This window comes from Lolium rigidum, chromosome 6 (assembly GCF_022539505.1).
Source record: "Lolium rigidum isolate FL_2022 chromosome 6, APGP_CSIRO_Lrig_0.1, whole genome shotgun sequence".
NCBI classification, from domain to species: Eukaryota; Viridiplantae; Streptophyta; class Magnoliopsida; order Poales; family Poaceae; genus Lolium; species Lolium rigidum.
In genome coordinates, this window is record NC_061513.1 from 352,634,187 (window position 1) to 352,655,961 (window position 21,775).

Here is a 21,775-nt window from a genome sequence, read left to right on the forward strand (position 1 = left end):
TGACTTGCATCCGAAGGGTGCGTCAGCACTGGGTGCTCAATCCGCTCTTCATCATTCAACACTGCCTCCTTTCTTTCAGCGTGCCAGCGCATGAGCTTTGCTTCCTTGCGGTCCGCGTAGAACCGTTGAAGCCGGGGGGCGAGCGGGAAGTACCACACAACTTTCCGAGGAGCTTTCTTCTTCCCTTTCTTGTACCGTTCAGCGTCACACACAGGACATTTGGTCGTCCATGTGCTCCTTGCGATACATGATACAGTCGTTGATGCAGGCGTGATACTTTTCGTGGGGTAAGTCGAGAGGGCACGTGATTCTCTTGGCCTCGGCTAGACTACCAGGACACGTGTTCCTGGCAGGAAGGAGATCTTTCACGTATTCCATGATGTCGTCGACGCTTCTGTCCGTCCATCCGTGTTTCACCTTCATCTGCAGTACATCGAGAGCTACTCTCAAGCGAGACTCCCCCAACCTGCAACCTGAGTCGTACAACGGAGTATTCGAGTCTATCTCGAGTTGCTCAAGCTTTGATTTCCGCTTTGCGCCTTTTGTCTTTCCGAGAAGCAGATCTTGAAGATGAGGGTCCCACACGACTGAAGCTAGCGGCACCTCTTCGTCGTCGTCAAGGTTATTGTCGTCGTCAAGGTTATCGTCCTGTGCGACAAACTCTTCATCGTCATCAATATCATGATGCCCTCCTTCTTGCCGGCCATTATTACCACTGCTGCCGTCGCCCCATTGACCTCCGCGCCATCATCACTCATCCATTGAGTGTGTCCATGCATGAAACCATTAGTGAGCAGAGTGCCCCTGCAATTTGCCTGAATACGGGTCAAACCATTTCCCTCGTTTGCATCTCCGGCACGGACACAATACCTCCGTGCGGTTATTTTCATACATGTCGATGATCACGTGTTTCAGATATCTCATCACGATGCTTTCACTCATCTCGATAACCATTATCGCCTGCATGGTAAGATTACATAATTGATTAGAACCATGCATCCGTTGGTAGTTTTCATGGAAAATTTCGGCATGACCTTCCTACACGGTAGGACATAGGAGCGCCGTGAAATGTGCCGAAACGGAAACTTAACGAATCAACATTTCGGCGCAACGTTGGCAACTCATTTTCAACGCCAACACACACAAGCACAAGCAGAAACACAACATATATATATATATATATATATATATATATATATATATATATATATATATATATATATATATATATATATATATATATATATATATGCCACACACGAGCTTTGCTTCAAATGTCCAATATACGTCGATTTCATTCCTCAATTTGTTCATTAATCACCTATTTGTTTGATATATTCGTCAACGAGATCGAGACGTCGCGCCGCTACCACGGCTTATGGAAGCCGACTTTCTAGATCTAGATCTAGATTGAGCGGTCAATGCGGAATAGTAGATCTAGATCTACATAGGGGGATGTGGGAGATGCATGTAGGAAGGGAAGATTTGCTCAAAAAATATGATTTTGTTTCGTCAAATTGGTGAAATTGGGGATAGAAATGGGAAAAAATGAGCTGGGTTGGGAGAAGCCTCGGGTTTGTGTGGAGGAGTGGAGTAATGGTAGTGGGGGGAGTGGTTGGTGAGCAGAAATAGCCCCAGGTTACTGCCGGCGCACCAGGGCATGGGTGCGCCGGCAGAACATAGCCCTTTCGGCTATATCACCCCCGGGCCAGGCCCAAGAATCATTGCCGGCGCACTAGCCCAGGGATGCGCCGGCAATAGCGCATTTTCCGCCGGCGCATCCCTGGGCTGGTGCGTCGGCAATGATTCTTGGGCCTAGCCCGAATCGGCCGAGGCCATGCCAGGAAATAACGCCGGTGCGTCTGCTCCTCTCGTGCGCCGGCAGAAGTACCGCATCCCCGGCGCGGCTGAAAAGAGGTGCGCCGGCAACACCTACCACCGGCGCACGTCCTTGGTGGTGCGCCGGCACCTATTGCCTCCAACTATAGGCTTTTTCCTAGTAGTGAGACTCGGACACGGCCGGTCTGGGGGCCGGTCGACCGGGCCTGGGACCGGCCTGTCCGGTCTGGACCATGCCAGGGACCAGATGCCGACCGGGTGGCGGGACGTGTGGCTCAGTACCCCGCCCGGTTGTAGTCAGCGGAATGCCCGGTTGGCGCCGGGCCGGATCCGGCGTGCCGCCCGGTTGGACCGGGCCAGGGACCGGGCGCGCCGGCGTGGCGGCCGGTCTGACCGGGTGCTGGGCCGGCCTAGACTTCTTCTTCTCCTCCCGCTCCTCCCTCGCACGTCCATGAGATATCTTCATGTCCAGCTCCATGTCCAGCTTCACGTCCTTCTTCACGTCCAGCTGCTCCTCTCCTCCTCGTGTGATGCTTGTCTCCTCTTCATACCTGATGATACATAAGTAATAGGACTTAGGTAGTATAAAGTTCTGATCAATCAAAGTATCGTTTAAGAACAAGTTCACCTGTTGTTTAAGTAGCTTCGCACGAGCTCTTGTAATAGGTCCAATCCTGACTTCATTGGACTTGAGCTTCACAACAGGTTCATCTTCATTTGGTAATGACGGAGGTGGTAGTGCGGTAGGGATGTCCTCATCATCTCCCCCCCCTTCAAAAGGCGTCGACCCCGACGCTCCAAGGTCTTCTCCGTCATATGGTGTCAAATCAACAACATTGAAAGAATTACTGACACCAAACTCATCAACTGGAAGATCTATCGAGTATGCATTATCATTGATCTTGGCAAGCACTTTGTAAGGACCAGCACCACGAGGCTTCAACTTAGACTTCCGCAGCTTCGGGAACCTATCCTCGCGAAAATGTACCCAGACCATATCACCAGGCTTGAACAACATCTCCTTGCGCTTCTTGTTCACCCTTGCAGCATTGCTCTTGCCTTTCTTCTCTATCAACTCTTTAATCTTCACATGGATCTTTCGCACAAAATCTGCCCTCTTGGATGCCTCCATATTTACTCTCTCATGTATGGGTAAAGGCAAAAAGTCAAGTGGAGTAATGGGTTTGAAACCATACACCACCTCAAAAGGACATAGCTCCGTGGTAGAATGTACCACCCTATTGTAAGCAAACTCCACATGCGGCAAACACTCTTCCCACTCCTTCAGCTTCTTCTTGATCATGGATCTCACAGTTGTGACAATGTTCTATTTACCACTTCAGTTTGTCCATCAGTTTGGGGATGACAAGTAGTACTGAACAATAGCTTCGTCCCCAGCTTTCTCCACAACGTCTTCCAGAAGTATCTCATAAACTTCACGTCACGATCAGAAACATAGTCTTCGGGAATCCATGTAGTCGCACAACCTCCCTGAAAAATAGGTTAGCAATATGCGACGCATCGTCGCTTTTGTGGCAGGCAATAAAGTGTGACATCTTAGAAAATCTGTCCACTACCACAAATATAGAATCATGGACTCTTTTAGTACGCAGCAAACCCAACACAAAATCCATATTTATATCCTCCCATGGTGTAGTAGGTGCCGGTAAAGGAGTATACAAACCGTGAAGCTTCAGCTTGGACTTGGACTTGTTGCAAGTAATGCATCTCTTCACATACCTGTCCACATTCCGCCGCATCTTTGGCCAATAAAAGTAGTCAGCTAGCATGAGTAGCGTCTTCTCAAGCCCAAAATGACCCATCAAACCTCTAGCATGTGATTCCTGCAATAAGAGCAAACACTCAGACGATTTTGGAACACATAGTTTGTTAGCTCTAAACAAGAACCCATCATGTATGTGATATTTTTCCCATGCTTTACCAAGAGCACATAAGCGATATGGTTCAGCAAAATCATGATCAGTAGCATACAAATCACATAGTACTTCTAATCCAGGAATTTTAACATCAAGTTGAGTTAAAAGCATATTCTTCCTAGATAGAGCATCAGCAATATTATCTTTTCCCTTCTTATGCTTAATAATGTATGGAAAAGACTCAATGAACTCAACCCACTTGGCAAGACGCTTATGCAAAGTAGACTGAGCTTTCAGGTATTTTAAAGCTTCATGATCATAATGTATGATAAATTCTTTTGGCCACAAGTAATGTTGCCAAACCACAAGAACTCTAATTAAAGCATACAATTCTTTATCATATATAAGATAGTTCAACTTAGCACCAGACAGTTTCTCAGAAAAATATGCAATTGGGCGACCCTCTTGCATCAACACACCACCAATTCCAATACCACTAGCATCACATTCAATCTCAAATTGCTTATTGAAATCAGGAAGTGCAAGCAATGGTGCAGAAGTTAACAATCTCTTAAGTTCATCAAAAGCATGATCTTGGGCTGCGCCCCACTCAAATATTACACCATTTTTAGTTAAGTCATTCAAAGGTGCAACAATAGTACTAAAGTTGAGCACAAATCTTCTATAAAACCAAGCTAGACCATGAAAACTTCTAACTTGACTCACATTCATGGGAGTAGGCCAATTTTGAATAGCTTCAATTTTAGACACATCTACTTCTACTCCATGTTGAGAGACAACATAACCCAGAAATATGACCTTATCTTTGCAAAGTGTGCACTTCTCAAGATTACCATAGAGTTTATTATCACGCAACACTTGCAAAACATGTCTAATATGTATAGTATGATCAGACTCATTGCGGCTGTAGATTAATATATCATCAAAGTACACAACCACAAACTTGCCAGTAAATTCACGCAAAACATGGTTCATCAGTCTCATGAAAGTACTAGGTGCATTAGTCAAACCAAAAGGCATTACTAACCACTCATATAAACCAAATTTTGTTTTAAAGGCTGTTTTCCACTCATCCCCTTCTTTCATCCTAATTTGATGATAACCACTACGTAGAACACAGCAGCACCACTCAATTCATCTAGCATATCCTCTAAACGGGGAGTAGGGTGACGATATCGAATAGTAATGTTGTTTATAGCTCTACAATCTACGCACATACGCCATGTACCATCTCTCTTAGGAACTAAAATAACAGGAACAGCACAAGGACTAAGGCTTATGCGGATATAACCTTTGTCGAGTAGCGCTTGTACTTGCTTCTGTATCTCCTTCGTTTCTTCGGGGATCGTTCTATATGGTGCCCGATTGGGTAGCGAAGCTCCGGGGATCAAGTCGATTTGATGCTCAATACCTCGCAATGGTGGAAGTCCTGTGGGTACCTCATCTGGAAACACGTCGCCAAATTCCTGCAAAACATTAGAAACACCAAGAGGAAGAGGGGTCATGTCATTAGAAACTAAAACCGTACCCCTGTACAAGAGCACAAGAGGCATGGCTGTAGGATCCTCACTAAATTCTCTCATGTCTTCTTTGGTGGCTAATGAGACTAAGGAATTCACTCTCTCACTTTTCGTTATATCACTCACAACATTACAATTCTCTCGCCTATCTATAGAAGCATCCTCCAAGTTTACTTTAACTTTCTGACGAGATTCATTGACAATTTGTTGTGGTGTCATAGGCTATAAGTTAATTTTCTTGCCCTTGAACTCCAAGTGATATGTATTGGCACGACCATTGTGTTGCACAGAACGGTCATAGAGCCAAGGCCGACCCAATAGTAGGTGACACACCGTCATAGGAACCACATCAAAATCAATGCAATCCTTATACGGTCCAATAGCAAATTCAACACGCACCATGTGGTTTACCTTCATCTCACCACTGTCGCTCAACCACTGAATATAGTATGGATGCGGGTGCGGTAGATACTTCAACTTCAGCTTGGTATACAACTCCTTACTTGCTAAATTGCGGCAACTCCCGCCATCAATAATGACCTTGCAAGCCTTGTCAGGACCAACTAAAGCCTTTGTTTGGAACAAATTGCAGCACGGAGTAGATGCACTAGGCAACACATTAAGAGCACGCTGCGACACAACAATTTTGCGAGCATCAGACGGATATGCATCTTCACCATCAGTGTCATAGTCAGCATCTTCTGGAGCATTCGGATCAACATCATCTCCAGTCTCATACTCATTGTCCTCATTAATAATCATGACTTTACGGTTAGGACAATCTCTCCGGAAGTGACCTTTGCCACCACATGTATGACAAGCCATATCACGGTTACGCGCAGTAGACACATTAGAGCCACTCATACTTGCAGCAGATTCGGACTTCTTTGTGTTAGACACATGGAGACCGGCTTGCTAGGCGGAGTAGAGTAAGGGGCGGAGCGTGTCGAAGGCGCCGGTGCCGTAGATGGGGCCGCGCGGGGTGTGAAACGCCCAGCTCCTGAAGCTCGACCTTTAATCTTTGCTTCGTCAGCCAACTGTGATTCAGCTTCTCGTGCATGATGTAACAATTGATTCATATTGGTGTAACTGTAGTGACAAACAATTCCTTTTATATCATACTTCAAGCCGTTGAGGAAACACTGCATTGTCATCTCGAGAGACTCACGGACACGGCCATGCTGCATAAGCATCTCCATCTCCATGTAGTATTCATCCACAGTCTTCACACCTTGTCTCAATAGAGTCAACTTATCGTATATATTCCGCAAGTAATTTGTTGGCACAAAGCGAGAAGTCATTGCCTCCTTCATGGCATGCCATGTGCGTATAGGTTGCTCACCATCCTCATCTCGGTTGCGAACAAAACACTACTAGGAAAAGGCCTAGTCGTAAGACTGCCAGTAGTGGCGCACCATGACTGCCGTGCGCCACTACTACTTAGCAGTGGCGCACCACAAAACGGTGGGCCACTGTTACAAAAGTAGTAGTGGCGCACCTTGGTTGTGGTGCACCATAACTAAGTGCTGACAGGAGGCCAGGTCCTCCCCCAACCTAGTAGTGGCGCACGTCTCTGGGGTGCGCCGCTGCTAAATTGCTTACCTATGGCGCAAGTTGGTGAGGTGCGCCACTGCTGGGAGGTGTCCAGAGCCCCTTTAGAGATGATAGGCTTAGCAATGGCGCACTTCAGTGGTGCGCCACTGCTACATAGCTTACCTATGGCGCATGGCATGAGGTGTGCCACTGCTAGGAGGTGGCTAGAGCCCCCTTTAGCGGTGAGAGGCTTAGACGTGGCGCACCACCTAGCAGTGCGCCATTGCTATGTCACCCTAGCAGTGGCGCACGGCTGGGTGGTGCGCCACTGCTAAGCCAGGACCATTTCCTGCTTTTCACCCCTCCACTCACATGTGCCACCCACTTTCCCCAAACACTCTTCCACCACCACCTCCCACCAAATCTGGATCTGGTCGTGTTGCCCCTCCTTCCCACCTCATTTTCACCTCTTCATTCACCAAAATTAAGTTGGTAAACTTAATTTTCTTCATAGGTAAGTAATGGTGAAGCTTTCTGAGCTCAATACCCTACTCAATCTCAACGTTTTACCTCATCCAACACTCTAAGTCTCGCTGTATCGGTAACTTTGTTGGTTTTATGCTTTGTGTGTGACCGGTTTCGATCGTCTTGCACACACGTACACGTGTGTGTGCACATATGTTATGCGAAGCTCGATCATGTGTTGGGCGCATGCGCGAAAAGCGTCACGTGCATGTGTATGTTGTATGCGAAACCTCCACATGTGTTGTATATGCGAAGCCTCCACACATGTGTTGCATGTTTTTGTTTGCAGGGATTTGAAATGCGATGGAGTTGCCAATATTTTGCCGAAACGTTGATTCATTTCCATTTCGGCGAATGGTGGGCATACTACGCATATACATATGTCCTATTTTTAGGGAAGTTCATGCCAAAATTTTCTTTTGGTATGCTAAGATATCCATTTTCTCTATACCCGCAGGCGACCATGGTCCGCATGATGAGTGAAGGCGTTGTGGCTAGGTTTTTAAAAGCCACAACAGCCGAGATGATTAGAAATAACCAAATGGTGATAAGATGTCCGCGTCGAAGATGCAAGCTGACGAGCCTTATGGACCCTAAAGCCGATATGGTGCGGGACCACCTTCTCATGCGTGGTTTCATGGATGGCTATCAGTGGGAAGGCGACGAAGATGATTATGAATTTGTCCATGGGATTTCAACAAGAAATAAGGAAGGAGGTGATCAGGATGTAGAAGATCTCGGACAAGATCAGGATGTAGAAGATCCCGGAGATGCTCATGATCACAATGTAGGAGATCCTGGACCTGATGATGAGGAAGATCAAGATGGAGGTCATCATGACGATCATGAAGATGAAGACGATGAACCATCGTCGATGGACTGGGTGCAGGACCCTTCTCTTCAAGAGCTGCTTCTCAAGCAGACGAGTAACGCAAGAGCTGCCGCCCGAGAGAAAGCCAAGATGGATCAACTGGAGGTAGACGCGGTTACTCCATTGTATGAAGGATGCAGGCCGGAGGACACCCGCCTGAAAGTAACGCTCATGGCTCTGGAGATGAAGGTAAAGCACAAAATGACCGACACATCCTTCTACGACAACATGTCATTACGGCGAGAACGTCTTCCCAAAGGTAACACGTGTCCGACTAGTATCAAGGAGGCCAAGAAAATCGTGTGTCCTCTGGATTTACCGCATGTGAAATACCATGTGTGCTTGAACGATTGCATCATTTATCGGAACGAGCACGCGGAGTGTACCATATGTCCGGAGTGCGGCGTCAGTCGGTACAAGAAGGGGAAGAAAGCTCCTCGGAAGGTGGTGTGGTACTTTCCGATCACTCCTCGTCTGCAGCGGTATTTCACGGATCCTAAGCAAGCAAAGCTAATGCGCTGGCACGCGGAGATGAGGAAGGGAGAAGATGACGCAGATGATCCGAAGAAAAAGAAAAAGGACATGATGTTGAGACACCCTTCGGATGCTAGCCAGTGGAATGCGTTGAACCTCGAGTACCCAGAATTTGGGGACGATCCTAGGAACATAAGGCTGGGCGCGAGCACCGATGGAGTCAATCCGTTTGGCAGCCAGAGCAGCACGCATAGCACCTAGCCCGTGTTTGTGTGGATGTACAACCTCCCCCTGGTTGTGCATGAAGAGGAAGTACATTCAAATGAGTATTCTAATTGCAGGGCCGAAACAACCAGGGAATGACATCAATTTGTATATGGGGCTTCTGAAAGAGGAGCTAGCCACGCTATGGGATGCGCCTGCCAACACGTGGGACGCCGCCGCAGAAGAATATTTCCCTATGAGAGTTGCGTTGCTCACGACGGTGCACGACTTTCTCGGTTACGGATATGTCGCGGGGCAGGTGGTCCACGAATTCAATGCATGCGTCAGGTGCATGGACGACACATCGTACCGCCAGCTAGATAGAGATCCTGGGTCCTCGAAAACGGTGTTCATGGGACATCGTAGGTGGCTTCGCGAGGACGACCCATGGAGGAAACGCAAAGATCTGTTCGATGGTCAAGACGAACCACGAAGACGGCCAAGTACGAGAAGCGGCGAGCAAATAGACGAGCTATTGAAAAATTGGAAAGAGTGCCCACCGCCGGGAAAGAAGCGAAAGGCGCCAGAGCCGCTGCTTAAGGTATGGAAGACGAGGTCTGTTTTCTGGGACTTGCCGTACTGGAAGATCCTCCGTTTGCCTCAAAGCCTTGATGTCATGCACATCACAAAGAACCTGTGCGAGAGTCTTTTTGGTACCCTCCTCAACATGCCAGAGAAGACCAAAGATGGGCCGAAAGCAAGGTACGACTTGCAATCAATTGGGATCAGGGAGGAGCTTCACGCGGGACGCCCTAATGATGATGATGATGACGATGACGATGATGAGGCGGAGGACACGCAAAGTCGTCGCAAGGACAAAAAGGCCAAAAAGATCGAATATTACTGCCCCCCCCCCGCGTGCTTCACTCTAAGTCAGAAGGAGATCGAGCAATTTTTCGACTGTCTCCTAGGAGTAAAACTTCCTTACGGTTACGCGGGGAAGATAAGCAGGTACCTAGACAAAGCGAAGCAGAGGTTCAGCGGGATGAAGTCTCACGACTGTCACGTGCCGATGACGCGGATACTTCCGGTTGCAATCCGTGGGATCATGGACGCGCACGTCCGTGAAACGCTTTTTGGCCTATGCAACTTTTTCGACGTCATCTCTCGGAAGTCTCGTTGGCGTGAGGCAACTTAGAAGGCTACATGAAGAGATCGTGGTGATACCGTGCGAGCTTGAGATGTACTTCCCGCCCGCATTCTTCGACGTTATGGTGCATCTGCCTGGTACATATCGTGGAGGATATCATCCAAGCGGGGCCGACGTTCCTGCACGGCATGATGCCGTTCGAAAGGATGAATGGTGTCATCAAAGGGTACGTTCGCAACGAGGGCACGTCCGAGACGGAAGCATAGCCAAGGGCTTTCGACCGAAGAGTTCATCTCCTTCTGCACGAGTTATCTAGAAATCGAGAATCCCGTCGGTCTGCCCGTAAACAGGCACCTCGGGAAGCTCGCTGGATGGGGTCACCGCGAGGGTAGCCGCGAAATGCATGTCGACTTGAAGGGTCGAATCGCCGACTTTGAAAGATCAAACCTAGTCGCGCTACAACACATAGACGTGGTCGATCCTTGGGTGGTAGAGCACAAAACCTTCATCGCCACGATGTACAATGATCAGGGCCAACAGAGGACGGACAGAGATATAATCAAAGAGCACAACTCAACCTTCACGCGGTGGTTCAAGGACAAGATGCTGACGTACCCTATAGACGAGGATTCTTCTGCCGAAGAAAAACTCATATTCGCCTTGTCACAGGGCGCCGAACACAACCTGATGACATTTCAGGCATACGATATCAACGGCTACACATTCTACACCGAGGAAAAGGACATGAAGAGCGATTATCAGAACTCCGGGGTAACGATGGAGTCCTACACCGGTGACATCAAGTAGAGATACTACGAAAAGATCGAGGATATCTGGGAGCTGAGCTACGCCGGAGAGAATGTGCCGATGTTCCGTGTCAGGTGGGCCAAGAACGTCGTAAAAGAAGACCGACATTTCACCACCATGGTTATACCCGAAGCCAAATCCAAGACAGCCGGCGCAAAGGTCACCGCGAAATATGAGCCATGGGTACTAGCTTCCCAAGTGGACCAATGCTTCTTCATTACCGACCCGCAAAAGCCTAGCCGTGTTGTCGTGAGGAGAGGCAAAAGGAGCATCATCGGAATGGATGGAGCCGCCAACGAGCTAGACTTTGACCAGTACGGCGATCCGAAGATGGAAGATGACGACGACGATGATGAAGAACCATACACAACAAGAAGAAGCAGGACCACCCTACCTAAAGGCCGTCCATTCAAGAGAAGAAGTCTAGGAGTTCCGAGGCTAAATTATTCAACCGCGAGAAAGAAGGGCAAGAAGATTGTGAAAAGATAATTATGCATCATTTTCTTGTATGAATAATGGATGTCATATTGTTAATCTACACATTGTACCGATCAAAATAGACATATTATAATTATTTATGCCTTTTATTTTGGTGTATTATGCTATTTATCACATGGTTTAGTCAATTTTTTAAAAAAAGGGAAAAAATTGTGGCCGCCAGGGTTCAAACCTGGGCGGCCAGGTTTGGCAAACCAACCAGGGGACAGAGCCAGTGCGGTACTAATCGATTTCTGTCAAACCCTATTTGTTTGCGTTTTGACCCAAACCTAAAGTGGTAGTGGCGCACCCCTAGAGGTGCGCCATTGCTAAGCCTCATAGTGGCGCACCCCTAGACGTGCGCTATTGCTAAGGGCGTCTGGGACTTAGCCAAAAATCCCTCCCCCGTCCCGACCATCCTCACCATTCCCCACTCGATCTCGATTCACCGGCGTGCCCCCTCTCCGACGATGACGCCACCTCCCCTGAGCGACGCGAGCGACCCCGGCGACGCCCTCCTCTCCTCGCCACCTCTCCGACGCCCTCACCACCCCGGCGACGCCCTCCTCTGCATCGTCACCGACGCCCCCTCGATCTTGATCTCCGGCGGCCAGATCCCCTCGATTTCCCTCCTCCCACCGGCGGGTGCCTCTCCTCTGCATCGTCACCGACGCCCCTGCTCCTCCACATCGGCGCCTCCACAACGGAACCCTGCTCCTCCACATCGGCGTCCTTGTCTGCGAGCTTGTCGGCGTCCACGACGGCACCACCTAGCCCTCACCGCCACGCCCCCGGAGCTTGCACGACGGCACCACGACGACCTCGATCCGCGACGAACTCTGCATCGCTGACGCCACCACGACGACCTCCCCAACCTACTTCTCAGGGTGAGCTCCCTATGCTCCTCCTCCTCCCTATGCTTGCTGCTGTGCTAAATTAATAGTTGTGAAGCACCATAGAAACATAATGCGACTTTTCTGTAGAAATGCTAGTAATTTGCTTCATGATGATGCTGTAGAAATGTGGCTTCCATACTCTGTAATTGCTCAAGTACTCTGTTGTTCATCAAATCATGTACAGAGTATGGTTTAGATGTCACATTGGGTATGATGTATATAGAGAGTGAGAGAGCAGAGTTATTGTAACAAGTGTAATTTTTTTTAGTTGCTAGGTTGCTTGCTGCTGCTATGTGTTTGCTAGGTTGCTTGCTTGCTGCTGCTGCTATGTGCTTGCTAGGTTGCTTGCTTGCTGCTGCTGCTATGTGCTTGCTTGCTATGTGCTTGCTATCCTCATGCTTGCTGTTAGGTGCCGCTTCTTGCTAGGTGCTTGCTGCCGCTGCTTGCTGCTGCTAGGTGTTGCTGCTTGCTAGGTGCTTGTTGCCGCTGCTAGGTGTTGCTGCTTGCTAGATTTTTAATATTGCAGTTGCTCATGATGGATTTTTAATATTACTGCTTGAAAATTTCGAAATGTTCTCTGTTGACAGTAGGTTTAGTGGTTTGAAAATTTGGAAATGTTCTCTGTTGAAATGGAAATGTTCTCTGTTAATTAGCTCTATTCTGAGTATAGTTTCTCTGTTAATTAGCTACTAGCTGCACCAACCAATTTACCCAAAAATTCAAGATGAGGATAAAGATGTAGTTGTTGTTGTGTCTGTATTTGGCTGCTCTAGTAGATATCTAGTGATTTTAAGCTACTGACTATGTATGCATTAGATAGCACTGAAACTTATGTGGTGGTAGTTAGCAGTGAGGGCAGATAATTGGGAGAATAACACCGTTGTAGAAAATGACAAGAACACCCTTGGAGGCTATACAGATGGGTATCCTTGTCCTATTTCCGATTACTTGCTGGGGCTGAAGAAACTCTGCAGTCCGCATTACGAACTGTCAAGTTATACTATGAAAACTGGGTGCTGAATTATTTTTAATATTGCTGCTTGCTGCTGCTCATGATGGATTTTTAATATTGCTGTGCATAGCTAGGTACCATCATTCATCAAAGCATCCAAATGTTGGGTGTCTTCAGAGATGAATGTTAACTCTGTATTTTGATGTTAGCTACAGCATTATTGAAAATAACTTGAGCACTGGCATTCATTGATGCAAAAACATTTGAGTTTAGCTTAGTTTTCTTTAAATGACTTAGTTTAAAACATTCTGTTTACTAGCAGTTCATGCTAACATGGATAACATTCTTTTTACTGGCCTTCTGTTTACTAGAGAAAAACACAAGCTGTTGTTCTACATTTATTTTTGAAGATGATGAACACAGTATGATAATGTATGATAATTTCTTCACATTTTGGACAGTATTGATGATGATTTCTTCTTCTCGTTTTAGGATACTGGCAGAGTTGAGCACCTGACCGCCGCCCTCGCATCTTCCTCGTCCTAGAGCAACACGTTAGCTCTCCGTGACTCCCCGCGACCCACGGTGAGCAACATCTTCCTCGTCCTCTGCTGTTGTTAGTTGGCTGCTAGCTGCTGCTTTCTTTTACTTATTTACGACTTCCAGTAACCTTCATAGCTTCTTTGTTTAGGTGCTCCAGTGGCTGCAACCTCGTCGGCACCCTTCATCGACTTGGAGCCGGACCTGCTCGAGCGTCGTCGTCTTCTTCCCGGAGCGTTGTCGTCTTCTTCCCGGAGCCGGACTTGGTCATTTGTTATTGCTGTTGCTGGTAATTGCTTCAGGCCTTCTACTTACGCTGCTATAGCTTGGTGTTGCTAGCTTGGTGCTAGCTGCTGCTAGGTTGCTTGCTGCTGCTAGCTTGGTGCTGCTGCTAGCTGGGGGCTACTGCTAGCTTGCTGGCTGCTGCTACCTTGCTGCTACTAGCTTGCTGCTGCTACTAGGTGTTGTTGGATGGTGCTACTGGCTGCTCAACTTGCTGCTGCTACTTGCATAGTTTACAAGGTTGCTGTCAGCTTGGGCATTGGTGTACTTTTGGTAAATTGTAACTAATATGCTGATTACCTGAGTGATATATTTATCCATTGTTTTTGTGGAGCAGCACCTAGAGAATCACTTAGTGCATTTTATTGTTGATGCTGATGCTCCTGCTAGCTGGTGCTACTAGCTAGCTATTGCATGCTCATTGCCATCTGGTGCATTTTGTTGTTGCTACTGCTGCTAGCATTTTGTTGCTGGTGTGTATATGGTGGTGTCAACATTTCTGTAGTGTGTATATGGTGTCATATTCTTGTGCAGGGATCGAAAGAGTTGCCCATTATCGCCGAAATGTTGATTCATTTCCGTTTCGGCGAAAATGGGGCACTCATATGTCCATAAACTAGCATAGGTCATGCCCAATTTTTCCGTGAAATCTTGCCCTAACTTTATGCATTTTTTCCTACTTAGTTCAAACATGGCCAACAACGAAGAGGGCGGCGGCAGCGGCAGCAAGCCATTCTGGATGCTAACCGATGAAATGGAGGTGATGGAGTCACAACCTCGCCGCGACGACGGCGAGGATGATGGTACCGATCAAGAGTACCGAGCGGACAATGCGGCCGACGATGACACCACTGATGGTGCCGGTGAGGATGACACCACGGATGGTGCCGGCGAGGATGACACCGGCAAACCGAAGAAGCTACGGAGGGAGCGTCGCCCAAATGTGCTCAGCACCGTGAAGCAGGCATTCACTGAAGTGAACGCCAGTGGGCATCCAACGGTGCCACCTGAGTTAGTCAAAGGGTACTCGGCCCAACTCGGGTGCATCCTCCGGAGCACGGTCTCGATCAACACCGAGAACCTCAGGCATCCTGACCGAGCGAATTTGTGCACCCTCCTCTTCAAGAAGCTGCACGAACGATACAAGTTCCCGGTGGACTGCTCAGAAAAGCGTCTCATGCGGAACAAAGTGCACAATGCCACCCTCACGAAGATGAGCACCGCCCTCGCTAGTTGGAGGAACCGAGTGAAGAAAATGATTAATAGTTGTGAGAGTTACGAGAAGATCAAGGAGTCAAAGCCCCCGATCACCGAGCAAGACTACGCTGATTTCAAGATCAAGTGCGAGAGCGAGTCAACGTCGGATTCTAGTCAGTGGGGGAAGGACATGCGAAAACTGAACTTAGGCACCCACAAACTTGGTCCTGGCGGTTTTAGTGTGGAGCAACCGAAATGGGACGCCGCGGATGAGGAGCGTGTGAAGAACGGCCTTGAGCCCCACTTCCCGCAATACAAAAACAAGCAAACCAGGAACTGTCTCCTGGCCCGGTACCGTATTGACCCGAAAACAAAGGAGCTCACCACCACTCCGGATGTGAAGCAGTTTGAGGCTCTTCTGGTAAGGAATGAACCCTCTTAATTAGCTCCTTTATGGTTGCATTCTTATCGATGAATCCAAATTTCTAAATGGTTCATGCATGTTCCCCCCGTAGGCTAAGGAAGTTGTTGCGGAAAGTGAAAATGAAGCTAGTAGCGGCGCGGGGTCCACGAGCTCCTCGCAGTGTGCCCCTGGGGACAACCCTTTAAATAGGGCGTTGAATGCCCACAAGAAGAGGGATCCATTGAGTAAGCCGACGTCGGCTGGTCGTGTGGTCGGCGAAGGATGCTCTATGAAATGGTCAGAATACTATAAGTCGGGGAAAAAGGAGAAAAAGGCCACCATCGATGAGAAGGATGTCGCACATCTCAAGGCACAAGTTGCGCAGATCCCGACATTGGTCCAGGAGCAAGTGCGGCAACAAGTGCAACATATCGTGGAGACCCAACAGAGGACGCAACGACAACAAGTGGAGGACCAAGTGGGCACGACGCTTAGCTCCATCATGCCTACCTTGGTTGCCGGTCTGGACACGTGGTATAGGGGAGGAAAAAAGGGGCCTCCCCCGGTTCCCAGTTTCATGGGCAGCAACTCCCACAACGTGGAGCCATCGGTGAGTCCGCAGGCGGCAACAATGGTGTCTCCGGCGGCGCCAACATTGGTGGCTCCCGCGGCGCCAACCTTGGTGGCTCCGGCGGCGCCAACCTTGGTGGCTCCCGCGGCGCCAACCTTGGTGTCTCCCACGGCGCCATTACTTCAGCTCAATGCACCCGTCGCTGCGGATAATACGCCGCCCGGCACCGCGCCAACAAGTGGCCACTCCATCAGTGGCACGCCCGCCGCCGGCGGTGCCTCGACCTTAGCCGAGCTGGACGCCATCACGGTAACCAACTAATACGTCTCTGACGTATCGATAATTTCTTATGTTCCAAGCCACATTATTGATGATATCTACATGTTTTATACACATTATATGTCATATTTATGCGTTTTCCAGAACTAACCTATTGACGAGATGCCGAAGGGCCAGTTGCTGTTTTCTGCTATTTTTGGTTTCAGAAATCCTAGTAAGGAAATATTCTCGGAATCGTACGAAATCAATGCCCAGCATCCTATTTTTCCACGAAGCTTCCAGAACACCCGAGAGCAACCAGAGGGGGGCCACAGGCCCACCAGATGATAGGGCGGCGCGGCCCAGGCCCTGGCCGCGCCCCCCTGTTGTGTCGTCGCCTCGTCAGCCCTCCGACTCCGCCTCTTTGCCTATTTAAAGGTCCCTGACCTAAAACCTCGACACGGAAAAACCACGGTACGAGAAACCTTCCAGAGCCGCCGCCATCGCGAAGCCAAGATCTGGGGGACAGGAGTCTCTGTTCCGGCACGCCGCCGAGACGGGGAAGTGCCCCCGGAAGGCTTCTCCATCAACACCACCGCCATATTCATCACCGCTGCTGTCTCCCATGAGGAGGGAGTAGTTCTCCATCGAGGCTCGGGGCTGTACCGGTAGCTATGTGGTTAATCTCTCTCCTATGTGCTTCAATACAATAATCTCATGAGCTGCCTTACATGATTGAGATTCATATGATGATGCTTGTAATCTAGATGTCATTATGCTAGTCAAGTGGATTTTACTTATGTGATCTCCGGAGACTCCTTGTCCCACGTGTGTAAAGGTGACAGTGTGTGCACCGTGTGGGACTCTTAGGCTATATTTCACAGAATACTTATTCACTGTTATGAATGGCATAGTGAAGTGCTTATTTATATCCCTTTATGATTGCAATGTGTTTTGTATCACAATTTATCTGTGTTCTACTCTAGTGATGTTATTAAAGTAGTTTATTCCTCCTGCACAGTGTAATGGTGACAGTGTGTGCATCGTGTAGTACTTGGCGTAGGCTATGATTGTGATCTCTTGTAGATTATGAAGTTAACTATTGCTATGATGGTATTGATGTGATCTATGCCTCCTTTCGTAGTGAAGGTGACAGTGTGCATGCTATGTTAGTACTTGGTTTGGTTATGTTGATCTGTTATGCACTCTAAGGTTATTTAAATATGAACATTGAATATTGTGGAGCTTGTTAACTCCGGCATTGAGGGTTCGTGTAATCCTACACGATTAGTGGTGTTCATCATCCAACAAGAGGGTGTAGAGTCTAGCATCTATTTATTTATTCTGTTATGTGATCAATGTTGAGAGTGTCCACTAGTGAAAGTATGATCCCTAGGCCTTGTTCCTAAATACTGCTATCGCTGCTTGTTTACTTGTTTCTATCGCATCTTTACTTCCTACAATATTAATACCATCAATTGCACGCCAGCAAGCACTTTTCTGGCGCCGTTACTACTGCTCATATTCATTCATACCACTTGTATTTCACTATCTCTTCGCCGAACTAGTGCACCTATTAGGTGTGTTGGGGACACAAGAGACTTCTTGCTTTGTGGTTGCGGGGTTGCATGAGAGGGATATCTTTGACCTCTTCCTCCCTGAGTTCGATAAACCTTGGGTGATCCACTTAAGGGAAACTTGCTGCTGTTCTACAAACCTCTGCTCTTGGAGGCCCAACACTGTCTACAAGAACAGAAGCACCCGTAGACATCAAGCACTTTTCTGGCGCTGTTGCCGGGGAGGAAAGGTAAAAGGTACTCACACTCCGGATCTCGGGTACTAAGCTATTTTCGCCGTTGTAAGTACTCGAAGCTATTTCCTTTAGATCCTGCAATTGCATCTTTTTGTTTCTTGTTTTACACTAGTAAGGCATAATGGAATACAACTATGAGCTTTTTAATTTATTTCCTAAGTTAAGACATGAATTGTGTGATGCGAAAATTAAAGAACCTATGGAGCCTCAATTGCATGCTAGTAGCAATGTTATTAGTATGAACGCAATCACTGCTAATGCTATGGATAAGTCTAAGCTTGGGAAGCTAGTTTTTGTGATCTTTTTAGTTTCCCATCTTTAGGGGAGAAAATTTGTTCTGATAATGCTTTATCTCCCATATGCGATAACTCTAATGATGCTTGTCCACCAACTGCAAGTACTGCTTTCAAGATACCCATGAAAATTATTGAACGTTTTATTGATAACCGCTATGAAGGAGATGGAACTGTCCATCCTGGAGATCATTTACTGTTTTTGCATGGATTATGCGGGTTATTCAAGTGTGCAGGTATCTCTATGGATGAAGTGAGGAAGAAGCTATTCTCTTTTTCGCTGTCTGGTAAAGTGGCGCATTGGTATAAATTGTTGAAGAATAGTCATTCTCTTGGTTGGGAGGAAATTGTACCTCTCTTTTATTCTAAATTTTATCCTCCTCATGAAGTGCATATTGATAGGAATTATATTTATAACTTTTATCCTCGTGATGGAGAGAGTATTTCTCAAGCATGGGGGAGATTGAAGTCACTAATGCTCAAATGTCCCATTCATGAGCTACCCCGTAATGTTATTGTTAACAATTTTTATGCGAGGCTTTCAGGACAACACAAGGACTATTTGGATGCCTGTTCAGAGGGATCTTTCACAAGCAAGGAGGTTGAAGCTAGGTGGGAACTTCTTGATCGGATTGAGGAGAATGCTGAAGGATGGGAGAACAACAAAGGTGAAGAGTCAGGTATAAATTATGATTATGAATGCATTGAAGCTTTTATGGATACTGATAAATTTCGAGATATGAGTGCTACTTATGGTCTTGACTCTCAAGTTGCTTCAAATCTTTATAAAGCCTTTGCTTCTCATTTTGAATTGCCTAAAAAGAATTTTGATAAGTATCATGAACTCTGATACGTCCAAAACGTATCTACTTTCCCGAACACTTTTGCTATTGTTTTGCCTCTAATTTGTGTATTTTGGATGCAACTAACGCAGAACTGTTCTGGTGTCTCGTTTTTGTGCAGAAATCCAACTTTCAGGAAAAACCTCGGGATTTTGACGAAAGGGCCTATTTTCCCAGAATAATGACGGAGCCAGAAGGACGATTGAAGTGGAGGCCCGAGGGCCCCACACCACATGGCGGCGCGGCCATGTGGCGTGGCCCCCTCGGCCGGCCTCCGACGCCCCCCCTTCGGACTACTTATTCGCCTCGACCTAAAAACGTACGGAGAGAAGTCGAAGTCGCCGTAAACCCTCCGAACGCCGCCACATCGCGAAACTCCGTCGCGGGAGCCAGAAGTCTCCGTTCTGGCACTCCGCCGGGACGGGGAATTGGAGGAGATCATCACCGCCATCACCGACAACGCCTCTCCATAAACCAGCAATGTTTCCCCCATCCATGTGTGAGTAATTCCCCCGCTGTAGGCCGAAGGGGATGGTAGGGATTGGATGAGATTGGTCATGTAATAGCATAAGATTGTTAGGGCATAGTGCCTAGTGTCCGTAGATGGTACTTTTATGATATTGTTGCAACTTGTTATGCTTAATGCTTGTCACTAGGGCCCGAGTGCCATGATCTCAGATCTGAACATGTTATTATTTCATCATGATATTCATTGTTTATGGTCTTACCTGCAAGTTGTATACACATGTCGCTGTCCGGAACCAATGGCCCCGAAGTGACGGAAATCGGGACAACCGGAGGGAATGGCAGGTGACGTGAGGATCACATGTGTTCACGGAGTGTTAATGCTTTGCTCCGGTACTCTATTAAAAGGAGTACCTTAATATCCAGTAGTTTCCCTTGAGGCCCGGCTGCCACCGGCTGGTAGGACAAAAGATGTTGTGCAAGTTTCTCATTGCGAGCACGTACGACTATAATTGGAACACATGCCTATTGATTGATTAGTACTTGGACACCGTTTTATTATTATATGCAAATGCCCTGCTATGATTGTTACATGAGTTTCTCTCATCCATGCAACGCCCGTCATCCGTCCCCGTGCCTACAGTATTTTAATCCTGCTGTTTACTATAATCACTACTGCTGTCTTTGTTACTCGCTACTCGTTATTTCACTACTCGCTACTGCTATAAAACTGTTACTCATCGATAAACTCTTGCGAGCAAGTCTCGTTTCCAGGTGCAGCTGAATTGACAACTCCGCCGTTAAGGCTTTCAAGTATTCTTTGTCTCCCCTTGTGTCGAATCAATAAATTGGGTAATACTTCCCTCGAAGACTCGTTGCGATCCCCTATACTTGTGGGTCATCAAGACTATTTTCTGGCGCCGTTGCCGGGAGCATAGCTTTATTTGGAAGTTCACTTGGATTAATATTGTTCGCTGCAAATTCTCCATCATGGGTAAACCTCGCGATACTAAGGTCGCCATATTACCATCCACTACAAGAAAAGGTACAACTCTGAGTACCTCCGTTGCTCTTGATTCACCATCTGTGATTGATAAACTTGTTTCACCGCCACATGCTTCAAATGCTGGTACTTCTGCTGAATCTGAAAACTCTCATAATACTGATAATATTTCTGCTGTGCTTGATGATAGTGGTTCATTGGGAACTTTTCTAGATGCTAAAATTGCTAGGTCTAGACAAATTGAAAATGCTGAAACTCCTGATGTTACTACACCTGTTAATTCACCTGAATTTGAATACTCTAGTGATGATCTTGATGAAGATTATGTGGAACTTGATGATGATTTTATTGAAAAATGCCATGCTACTACTGATGCAAGAAAAATTAAAAAGTTGCTTGCAGTACATACTGTTAGATATAAACTGTCTCCTGATCCTAAATTTGCCACATCTCCTATAAACATTAAGGATAAAGATTATGATTTTTCTCTCGATCTATCTCATATAGCTATTGTTGAGAAAACACCTTTTTGTGGTACTGAAAAAGAAAGTGCTGTTGAACACATGACTGAGTTATCCACTTTGAGTAGCTTGTTTTCTGATGATGTTAAGAAGCGTACTTACTTTGTTGCTAAAATTTTTCCATTCTCATTAAAGGATGACGCTAAAACTTGGTATAATAGTTTGCCACCTAGTTCTATTAAAAGTCCAAAAGAATTGCTTGCCGTTTTCTTTCGGAAATACTTTCCTGCTAGTGCTCAACATGCTGCTTTGCAGAGAGTTTATAATTTTGATCAAGGAGATGAAGAGAAATTGCCTGAGGCCCGGGCGAGATTTTGCTCTCTTATTAGAGCTCTGCCGACCATGATTTGGAAAAGCATGATTTACTTGATATATTTTATAGTGGACTAACCATTGAGTCTAGGGCATACCTGGATAGTTGTGCTTGGTTGTGTTTTCGGG